The sequence below is a fragment of the Peromyscus eremicus genome, chromosome 2 (assembly GCF_949786415.1).
Source record: "Peromyscus eremicus chromosome 2, PerEre_H2_v1, whole genome shotgun sequence".
In the NCBI taxonomy this organism is placed as follows: domain Eukaryota; kingdom Metazoa; phylum Chordata; class Mammalia; order Rodentia; family Cricetidae; genus Peromyscus; species Peromyscus eremicus.
In genome coordinates this window covers 67,651,467-67,662,378 of record NC_081417.1, presented here as the reverse complement: position 1 = coordinate 67,662,378, position 10,912 = coordinate 67,651,467, and the positions used below count along the sequence as shown (strand labels likewise).

At 46.9% G+C, this 10,912-nt stretch overlaps 1 long non-coding RNA gene across 1 annotated transcript; it reads right to left on the bottom strand.

Moving 5' to 3' along the window:
* Window positions 1-355: 355 nt before the first annotated feature.
* LOC131904691 (uncharacterized) lies at window positions 356-9,808 on the bottom strand. The gene is made up of 3 exons (XR_009377797.1): window positions 9,746-9,808; window positions 8,045-8,700; window positions 356-548 (listed from the first exon to the last, which is right to left on the bottom strand). It is a non-coding gene; the product is annotated as an uncharacterized LOC131904691 (long non-coding RNA).
* Window positions 9,809-10,912: the final 1,104 nt, after the last annotated feature.

Below are 10,912 nucleotides of genomic sequence, written 5' to 3'. Positions count from 1 at the left end.
AGTTGTAACGAGACCTCAGGTGACCCAAAAGCACAAGGAAGTGACATCTGAAAAGCCTTCATCTGGATTGCTCATAAATTGCAATTTTCTGATTATAAAAGTAAAAAAGAAAAAAAGTGAGGAGTTTGAAAAGTGTCCCCCACCCTCCACTTCATCCTGGAAGGAGGAGGAGGGTGGCTTGACCTTGTATATAATAGGCTTTCGCACAAGGCGACTACCAAGCTGTGTGCAGGTGTGTCACGAAGACAGCAACCTATTGAGTGCGGTAGGACTGAGTCAAGGTAGGTGGCAGAGTGGATCGAGGGACAGAAAGAACCACTAGACAGCTGATTGATAATGTAAAATACTCACAACTTTGTGGGCAGAGGTTTGGTGAACTCCAGGATGTGTAGGAAGATGTTGCTCTTCTTGCCCAAGATTGTTATCTCAGTTGATTGTAAGGACAGGAAGAGAAACGTTGGGTGAATGTTCTTGAGAGCCATTCTTCCCAGACAACCCAGTTCCAGTCAAGGACAGCTGAAGGCAGGCCGGTAAGGACAAGAGAAGCCCTGGAGGAATCCAGTTAACATGGAAATGTTAATGTTCTCTCACACTTTCAAGATCCTTTGAAAACACTGTTCTTTAAAGACACTGTCATTACCATATTTAAATAGTTCCCATTTTAGAGTGTGAGATTATTCCTATTTTTTACTGTAATATATGATGCTGCAATAAATATCTTTTTCACACATCATTATCCATATACTCAATTATTTGCTTTTTAAAATCAAAGTGAACTATATAGAGAGAAATGTGTAAAAATCAAAAGTAGACAGTTTAATGACTGATCACAAAAAGAACATACCCAGAGATGCACCACCTAGGTCAAGAGGCAGAGTACGATCACAAGCCCAAGTCCTTTGGGCCACCATCTAGTGACTGTACCTTCCTTCGGGGTATACTATCTATACCAGGCGGCTTCTTATCATCATATCAAAATAGTCAGGGTGGTAAACACAAGAAAAGCCTGTTTGGGCTCTGTCTAGGACGAGGTCCTAGTCCATGATTATTTGGCTCTGTGGCTTTGGGCCTTTGGAGAGACAGCAGACAATGACAAAAAGCGTGTGGTGGAGTTACACATCCATCCCTTAGAGGCCAAGAAGCAAAGAGGAAGGAAGGGGAGGGGCTGGGATCTCAATATCCCTCAAGGACATTACACCAACAACCTAACTTCCTTCCAGTAGGCCCCATTTCCTGAGGGTTCCATGACCTCCCAACAATACCATGGACTGAGGACCAAGCCTGTAATGTGTGCCCTTTTGAGGAACATTTCAGATTCAAACCAAATTTTTAATACCAATTGAATGAATTTTACATAAATACAAATATATATTTACATAGTTGAATATGTTGCATAAATATAAACTATATGCTTACTCATACATTTCACACATATCATATGCATTTATGCTTTTATGTATTTTAGTTATCAACTGTATATAAATGCATCTCTAAATTTCATGCATAGCCAAATACAAAGTCATACAGATTTTGCATGTGGGCCTCTTTGTCAATATTTGTGAGATTCATCCAAGGTTTGTTTAGAGGGAAGATCCATTTCTATTTGAATATCTACAATGTTCCTTTTCTGTTTCTTCAGCAGGGCATCAGGCTGCAGCCAGCCACTCCATCCCAGGCAGAAGCAGAAGTCTGCTGGTTGCCTTGCTGCTGTTGCTAAACTCTAAGTGGATTCCTGGGCAAACAAAACAATGATTTTTTTTTGTTTGTTTGTGTTTGTGTGCCATTGATTTATACTGTTAATTGCTTTCCATAAAAGCTGTGACAATTTGTGCTAAAGAAAAAAAAAAGCAGGGTTTTCCTGAGGCATGAGTTTCAGGAATTCCTAATAATAACCAAAAATATAAAACCTTTGTGATAATATCTTAAGTATTATAACTGTCTAAGAGAAATTATAATTATGAAGGTGTTGGTATTACCTCTGTCAAAGTCTTTTATGATACTGTATTGCTAAATTCTCACAAAACTGAGTGATAAGTTTTATGCCTATCCCATTTTAAAGATGAGGAAACTAAAAGTCAAAATGGGAGGGGACCTGGCTGAGTCACCAAACAGCATCCTGATACACGTCTTGCCTAGATGGTGGCTGAAGAAATACATCATGGACACTGCAGGATACAAAGAGAAATACAAGAATGCCACCCTTTGGTGTGGAAATGGGCATCCATTCAAAAGCACCTTATTCCCGCCCCCCCAGAAAATCTCTCCTCTGCCCACTTCGGGGAAGTAATACCTTATGTGCCCATCCTCTCTATAGAAATGAGCTCCTACAGAAAGACCCTGGAATGTCATTGCTGAGGTCACTCGATCAGGGAATGCAATAGCAGATAGAACTAACTAATCACCATGGAGCCACAGTCTGCCCTGCAGAGCCATCTCTACCTTACCTGCCACATGGCCTGGTCTCTCACCCTTAAATGTGCTAAGTTTCACACCTTCTTCTGGCCTGGTCGCAGCCAATCTCCTCGAGGCTGAATACTGTTTCTACTTTTTGTCCTTTGGGTCTCAGCTCAAATGTCACTTTCTCCCAGCTCCTCCTGAATCCCAGTCTCAAGGAGCACCCTCTCCCCTCCCCCTACTATGGTCTTGCTGCCATTTTTAAGTTTAATTTTGTCAGTCATCTGTTCCTGTGGTTAGTGTTGCAGCTGTCTCCTAACTTGTTCACCTACCCAGTGTCCTAGTGTAGTATGAAGAGTCCCTAGGACAAAGCAGTTGGTCAATTAGTGGTTGCAAAAATATGCCAGTGCCTTGAAATGGCTTTTTCTTGTGAGTCCAGGTATGCCATTTAAAGGGTTCCCACCACAATGTTACAGCCATTTGCTACCAGGACCAGAACTGAAACACAGCCTAAAATCTTTCTGCAGTGACTATCTCTTTATCCTCCCTTTACAAATGGGGAAACTGAGGCCTGGAATAAGCAGCCACACACATATAGTAAAGCCACTACTGGACGAGTGAGAGTAGAATGTGGGATGACATAGGCCGTTCCAACAGCCCACCCTCGCCCAGCCCACCCTCGCCCAGCCCACCACATGGAAATGAGAAGATCAGAAGGGTAATCCCATGCACAGGAGCAGTGCAATTCTGCCCTGAATGCTTTCCTGAATCACCAGCTGCCTTTCATCCCCATTCTGGGGCTTAAAATCGGTATAAGATTCTCCTGTGTCTCTGTGACTACAAAGCAAACTCAAGCTCAAGCTCCCTTGAAAATATCAAAGGAGTGAACTTAATTTAAAAAAAAAAAAAGGAAAATCACGTGTGTGTGCTTAATAAAATCTAAGTTGGGCAATTTGGAGCTCATAAAGTAGAACCTGTATGTAAAAAGCAACAATTAGCTTTAGGAAACAATACATTGAACCCTTGGCATTAGGAAAGTCAGCAGCTAGACTTTCCAAAGATAAGAAGATAGTGGCATGAAGCAGTGAAGCAAGGGAATCAGGGAGAATGCTTCCTAAGAGTCACGGGTATGAATTTGCTTCCCCAAGCACACGCTTCTGAGATCTGTGACCTTGGACCAATAACTCTCCTATCCAGACCTTTATGTTAGACCCAGCATCCTTATTTTGACACAAGGCTGATGGCATCTACTTTCCTAGTAGAGTGCTTGTGCAGACAGAGAAGGAGGAAAATAGAGAAAAGCTTCAAGGTAGTGCCCATTGACTACCCTGTCATTATTTCACCCATCCCTAGTCTTCCAGCAGAAAGGATGGAGTCCTGCAGACCACATAGTCTAGGCCAGGGGCATGAGAGAAAAGTAGAGAGGGAGGAAGGGTATGCAGTCCTTCACAGCCACCTTGCATTAAGTTGCTGGGGACCTATGACAGGCTGCGAGAGGTTATGTTCAGGAACCAGAAGCAAATTTCCAAGTCATACTGGATTGCGGGGAGGGGAACACCTGAGTCTCCTGGTCAGCAATCACCAGGGCTCCACTGGAATTCCATGCAGATCTGGGAGCTCCTTTATAAAGATTTTTTGCCTTTTGTTCTGTCTTGTTTCCTCAGACAGTCTCAGGTAACCTGGGCCAGCTTTGAACCCCCTGTGTAGCTGAGGACAACCTTGAGCTTCTGATACTCCTGAGTGCTGGGACTGCAGATACCCGGGTCTGTTCATTATTGAGTGCTGGAGAGTGAACTCAGGGAGTCATCCAGTCTGCTAAAAGCTGAGCTATATCCTCAGTCCCACAAAGAGCTTCATACACAGACTGTGTTATTCCCACTCAACGAAGACCATGAACCATGGGGAGGTAAGGCCACTATTAGATCACACATCCAGGTGACCCTGTCAAAACTCAGGACAGCTTTCCTGATTCCATCTGCCAGTCTACTTCACAGGTGCTCCCAGGGTTGCAAAAAGCCACTCACTGTGAAGCTGAGAAGTCAGCACCGGCTTGTCCCCTTTTGCCCTGTGCCACTGAAGTTTCTGTCTGAGCCACAGGGAGCCACAGCCACAAGTGTGGTCTTCATGAGGCTCCTGCACACAGTGCCTTCTCCCTGTCCCTCTGCCAAGCAGCAACTACCACTCCAGGCAGAAGCAATTTTTCCTAGTGCCTTCCCAGAAGCAAAGTGGGTAATTAATTGCACTGAATAACACATTAAATGTACTAATAATTGGGTAGTCACAGCAAAATGATTACTTTGAAGAAATATTACCAATTCCCTGTTGTACTTAACATTTCTCCTTATTTATCATTACCGTTTTAATCAATAATAGTCACAATGCTAATAAATCCGTCTTAATTTTAATTGTGTTCAATTGGATGTACCCGTACTGAAGTATTCTGAGCATACTTCATTATTTGTATTAATTTAAGATCACTTAAAGGCAAATTACATAGTTTGTACTTTCAAATAGGTAGTTAATTATGACAAAGTTTCCCTGGATTCAGCGTTTTCCAGCTCTGAGCTGTATACAGTGCAAAAAGAACTTCCCTGTTCTGCCAGGCATGAGGGCCAGAGATGGAGAGGAGAGGGGTGTGCTCTCGGAACCCCCTTGGATTAGCATATCCTAGCCTCTTAGAAAGGGCTTGGTTCTCTTAAGTATGATTGACAGCTCGGTGACTTCACCCTCACTTCTGCAGAGTCATGAATGCAGTCCTCATTCATTTGCTCACCAAGATGGAGGGCAAACCCCACACCAGGACCAAGAGACATGGAGGTCGACTGTGAGAGTTTGAAAGTGTCCAGAAGGCTTTTGGGAGTCAGCTCAGTGGCCAGAGTGTTTGCTACACAGGTATGATCCAGATCCCCAGCACCCACCTACATGCCAAGTGAGTGTGGCAGCTCACCTGTAATCCCAGCACTTAAAAGGTCAAGACAAGGGCTCTCCAGAGCAAGCTGGATAATAGATTAACCATATTGGAGAGCCCTGGCATCAACCAAGAGACTCTGCCTCAATGAATAGCATGAAGAACCATTCAGAAAGACTCCCAAGGTCAGCCTCAGGTCTCTATGTTCAAGTGCATGCACACACACGTATATCTACATATACACAAATGTGCATGCATGCATACCATATGCACAGATACCTATCAAAAATAGAAAAGGAAGTATCTGGAGGCACTCACAGAGGTTCTGAGAAAGGCCAGCAGTTGTCAACAGTCAAAAGAAGCAAATTTCGTGCAAAGAAACGAACAGGGAATACAGACAAAAGCAGAGACACACTCTGTAGGTCTTCCGGGCAGGTACGATCAGCGGGAAGCAGGGAAGCAGGTCCAGTTTTGACAGAGAGCCGGTTAGATGGCTTTGGTACCCTATGGGCTCTTAGCAGTAACAACGGAAGTGATGGAAGGGAAGGTCCAGAGGGAGAACCAGGCTGAAGGAAGCACTGACCTCAGACAGAGCTTTGAGTGGGCACTTGGCGGTTAGTGACACCAGGATGGAGGAAGAGGAGAGGCCAGGATAGGAAGCCAGGTTTAGGAGGAAGGAAGATAGGTTCAGTTTGAGAGACTAAGAAGCAGCCAGCTAGAGAACTGGCACATAAGGCAGGAGTGCTGGCAAAAGCCCAGAGGAGTCAGCACGGGAGGTGGGTGGGGACCCAATGAGTGATTCATGAGAGGAAAGGAAGCCATCACTAGGTAGGTCTCACTCACTTCGCTGGTGTCTACACAGCCTAGGAAGCTTCTGGAATTTCTTCTCCTTGTCTCTGCCTAGACCTGGTCCACAAGGAAGATCTTATGGATCAAATTATATCGGATGCAAATCACACAGTTGTGTTTCAATATGAGGCCATCTTGTCATCCTTGGGGCTTGCTCAGGACCTATGGTTCCAGAGTAGGGGCCCTGGGAGCTGTGGCTAGTGACAGTGGTAGATGGAGCTGTGTCTCTGTGGCCACTCTGCACAGTTAGGGGATGGAGGTTCTGGCATCAGCAGTAATTTAGTAGGATGGCTGTCACTGTGCTCATGACTGCCAGAAACCTAGAGTTGTAGGAAAGGGATTTCATGGGAAAGGGGCTCCATCTCCTGGTAACAGTCAAAACCAACATTTCCACAGCACTTTACAGTTTATGAATTTAGGGTTATAGCTGTCATTTAGTCCATATCTTGACCAGATGGGATGATAATGCAATACATGAAAAACCATGGAGCTTACATTTCAGTTTTATGCCATCTAATACTAGCAATAAAACAATAAAAGAGTAAATACTATCTTATCCCTTCCAGTTAGGGACCTCATCATCTGGAACCCAATGAACCCGGTCTGAGCCATTCACTCTGATCCAGTGCTCACAAGTAAAGAGACAACAAAGCCAAAATGGCCTGGTGTGGGTTCCTGGGTCTGACACGGACTTTAAAGTTTGGAATAACAGAGAATAATCTTGGGGCCAAAGTAGGAATATATAGCAGAAAGTGACCAACGCTTTGTAAGGAGTCCAAACAACTTTCCGTACAAAGTCGTGAGCTGAGCCACACTTTTAAAGATGGATGGAAGTTTGATGAGCAGCAAAGAGCCGTGCATGTTCTGGGCACCAGGGACAGCACAAGCCACTGCCAAGAAGAGAAGAGTACCAGACAAAGGGGAGAGTGGGACAACAGAAGAGGCAAGAGAGGGGCGGGAGCTGGGCGTGGTGGCACCCACTGTGGGGCCAGCAGAGACGGGGGCTCTCAGATTCTAGTACATCCCGGGCTACTGACTCAAAACGTGGGGGGAAGGGCACTGAAAGACAGCTCAGCTGGTAAAGCGCTTGGCCTAGAAGCACAGGGACATCAGTTTAATCCCCAGAACTCGTGCTTTTTAATAAATAAGTATTTAAATCAAAAAAACAAACAGAGACGGCGTACACGTTCGTAATCCCAGTCCTGGGGAAGTAGAGACAGGTCCCTGGGACTCAGTAGCCAAACATCCTAAGCTACCTGACAGATGTTGTCCTCTGGCCTCCATAGGAATGCACACAGAGAGACTTGTACATACATCCCAACACAAAGACAGAGACATGCACACTCACACACAGAGAGACATACACACACACACACACACACACACACACACACACACACACACACCCCGCTCAGAAATCTAGTCTTCTCTCTACATACAGTGACTTTACTCAGGGTGTCCTTGTGCCTCATAGACTGGGACTCAAGCAGTGAGCCTCAAAAAAAAGTTTGCAAGCCAGCTACGACATACTTCTACTCTTGTCCTCATGTCCAAGGACACCGCAGTACTCAGAAATTCTTGAATTCAACCCAGAAGTCATCAGCAATTTCTGGTGTTCTTCGCTCTCTGGGTCTGCAGCCTCCTCTACTGTTCTGCTCAGCAAAGATTCATACTTAGGATCATGGCCTCCTAGGGGCCCCAAGCCTAGCCTCCACTTAGGAAAAAAAAAAAAAAAAGGCAAAGCTTTTGAATGTTTTATTTCCCTGACCCAAACAGCACAGTGAGTCCATGAAGGGTCTTCTAGCCTGGTGCTCTGGAATCCAGAGCTGGGAATGACAGGCTGGGATTTGCCTGGGGAGGGAAGCCATGAAAGAGGTGCCACTTGTGGTTTACCTTGTGGCCTTTACTTGGCAACTTTTCTGTCCCGGTGCCTGAGAAAATGAGGCCCTCTGTTTTTCTGTAGTTTGCAGCATCGAAGTGGAACTGGATCTGTCGGGTGTCCGTTTTCTGCGTGATGAATGGACTCTTGATTGCTGTGCCCACGTCTGGAAGATCCAGATCCCCAACTGGGGTGGCAGATTCACCTGGAGACGTGGCATTGAATGGACGGAGAGAGACCGGCCTACGGCTTCCTGGGGCCGCTGGGAATTGGGTTACAAACAGAGCTGGGGACAAGTGAAAAAATAAAATAGCAGTATCTTTTGTCTCAATCTAGATGTTCCTTGAAACAACAGTCTGTGAGCTCTATAGCCTGGAGATGTGTTGAGATTACCAGCCACTGCCTAGAATAAGCCACATTCATGGCTCCCTTCCCTCCTCCTCCAGCTCAGACTACTCCTTCCTTAACATGATCCACTCCCGGTAGAGCAGAGAGAGGACAAGACCTGCGGTGTGAAGCTCAGAGCCCAAGTCTCCTCTCTGCCAGGTTTATTATGAGGCCTCAGGCAAACCCCCAAAGCCCTGTTTACTCACCTGCAAAATGGGAAGGCAGCTCCCCCAGGTATGGTTAATTCTCCGTTCATTTCCATGTAATCCGTAGACTGCCACATCTGTTTTAGAGGTTAGAAGACCTGGTGAGCATGCCCGCCCTTATTTTCTGACGCTCAGATGAGAAAGCGTGCTCCGGTTGTTTTTGCAAATGACACCAGGCCTTGCATCCTAATTGCCAAACCTATGAGAGACAGACCATCAGTATGGCTGTGGCCTCAAGCCTCAGTGGTGAAGCCAAGTGAAGGATTTACAGTCAGCCACAGGTTGCTTACAAGTCACGTGGCCAGCATGAAATACCAAAGTTCTCTCTCTTTGGTGTGTTCATCTACAACATGGGGACATGGAGAGTTCTCCAGAGGACTGTTCGAAGGAATCCATGGCACATTGCATTTAAAGTAGCTTCCGGAACTGGTTGGCTCCTAATAAGTGCCCAAAGGTGTTCTATTTGCACGACGATGGTGACAAGCATTCTCGGGGCAGAGGTTCTAGCATGTCACCTAAAACCAGGGTCCTTGCCTCCAGAAGGGGACTAGAAGCCGCAGGGCCCGCTTCAGGCGCTGCATGGTGACATGCGCTTCTCGTGTTTATCCCTCAAGGCTTCCTTTGGGCGGCTTCTTCCCCAGCTCCCCAGCAGCTGCTCTGTCAGCGGTCCATATGCCGCCTCGCTGCTGCGGAGCAGCTTTGAAGACGTGCCTGCCAGCCCCACAGGAGAACTGTACAGCTGAGTTCGCGGCTCAGGGGGCACCGGCCTCCATCACAGCCAGCCTGCACCTCCTTGCTGCTCCAGCCGCCATGAGCTCCAGCCCCAGCTCGCACTGAGCACCTATTCCTGACCTCACCCCACGCAGAGCTCCACCCAGCACCACAACGGTCCATTTCCTCATCCGAGCCCCACCCCCGCTCCCCAAGCCCAGCCTCATAAGCTCCAGCCCTGGCACCCCATCCTCCACAGTACAAGTGGGCAGGGGGCAGGAGGCCAGGCCTGGTTCCGGGAGGGGGTGCATATGGCAAGGAGGCCAGCTGGAGGAACAGGAGGGGACAGATGCCATGGGGGCCCGGATTTGTTTTTGCAGGAAGAATTCAGGGAGCTAATTGTCTCATTACCCGAGAGCGAATTCTCCATGGCCCTACCACGCAGTGTGAAAGCTGTGTGTGTGTGTGTGTGTGCAGCAGTGGGTGGGTGGGAAGGAAGGGGAAGCTGGCCGCAGTTTCTTCCAGGCCTGTGCAGTAGAGCAACTTCTAGCTTCCAAGCCACGGAAGAAACTGCTTTAAAGAATTCAACCTCAACTGTAGCAGAGCATTCCTTCCACCCAGTGCCTCCAAGTTCCCAACATCACCTTCGGGGCAACAGACACACGCATGCGCACACATACCCAGCCATTGCCTTTTACCAAGTCTGATCTAGTTTCCAACTCATTCTTTAAAATGCAAAAGTCCTTAGGTTCTGGCTCGTTCTTAGGTCCCCCTTGCTTTTGTGCAGTGCTTCTCAGCCCATTTCTGCTTGCCCTGTGGGCCCTTCCTGCTAGGTACCCTTTGTGCCTGCTTGAATCTACCGATCTCCTTCAGCACAGTTTTCAGAGACCAGTTCAATAACTCACCTTTTGCTTCAGCTTTGGTTGTGTGGTTCCTGCCCTTCTACCTCTAATTTCAGACTTCTTGATGTAAAAACAAAGGTAAGTGACCTCTATGCATCACCTTGACTCTTCCAGTGGCTTCCCACCCACGCTCTGGCTTCTCTGCCTCCTAAGTGACAGCTCTGGAAAGTGGGTAGGATAACCCCTGGCCTCCCTCCTGCAATGCAATCAGCGGGTAGATGGAGAGACTGTTTACAGGCTACACCTCACAGTCTTCCCTGGGAGAGCTCTGGAGACACGGGACACCAGACTGTACTTATCGGGCCAGCATTTATGGAGGTAATCTTGGAGAACCTCCAGTTTCCACTGCTGGGTTGAGCCTTTCTAGCCTCCTACCAGCTCTTCTCTCTTGAGCTGGTACCCTCATATCCAGTCTACACGGCAATAAGAACTGCACGTTCATCTGTGAGAGAGGTGTAAGCTCTGATGTGCTTAACCAAACAGTAGATTGTTTCTTTCACCTACCAAATGTTTTTACATTTTTATTTTGTGTGTGTGTGTGTGTGTGTGTGTGTGTGTGTGTGTGTGCTTATGTGTGGGGGTATACAAGTGTCATGCTGCACATGTGGAGGTCAGGAGACAATTTGAGGGAGCCAGTTCTTTCCTTCTGCCTTGTGGGTTCTGGGGATCAAACGCA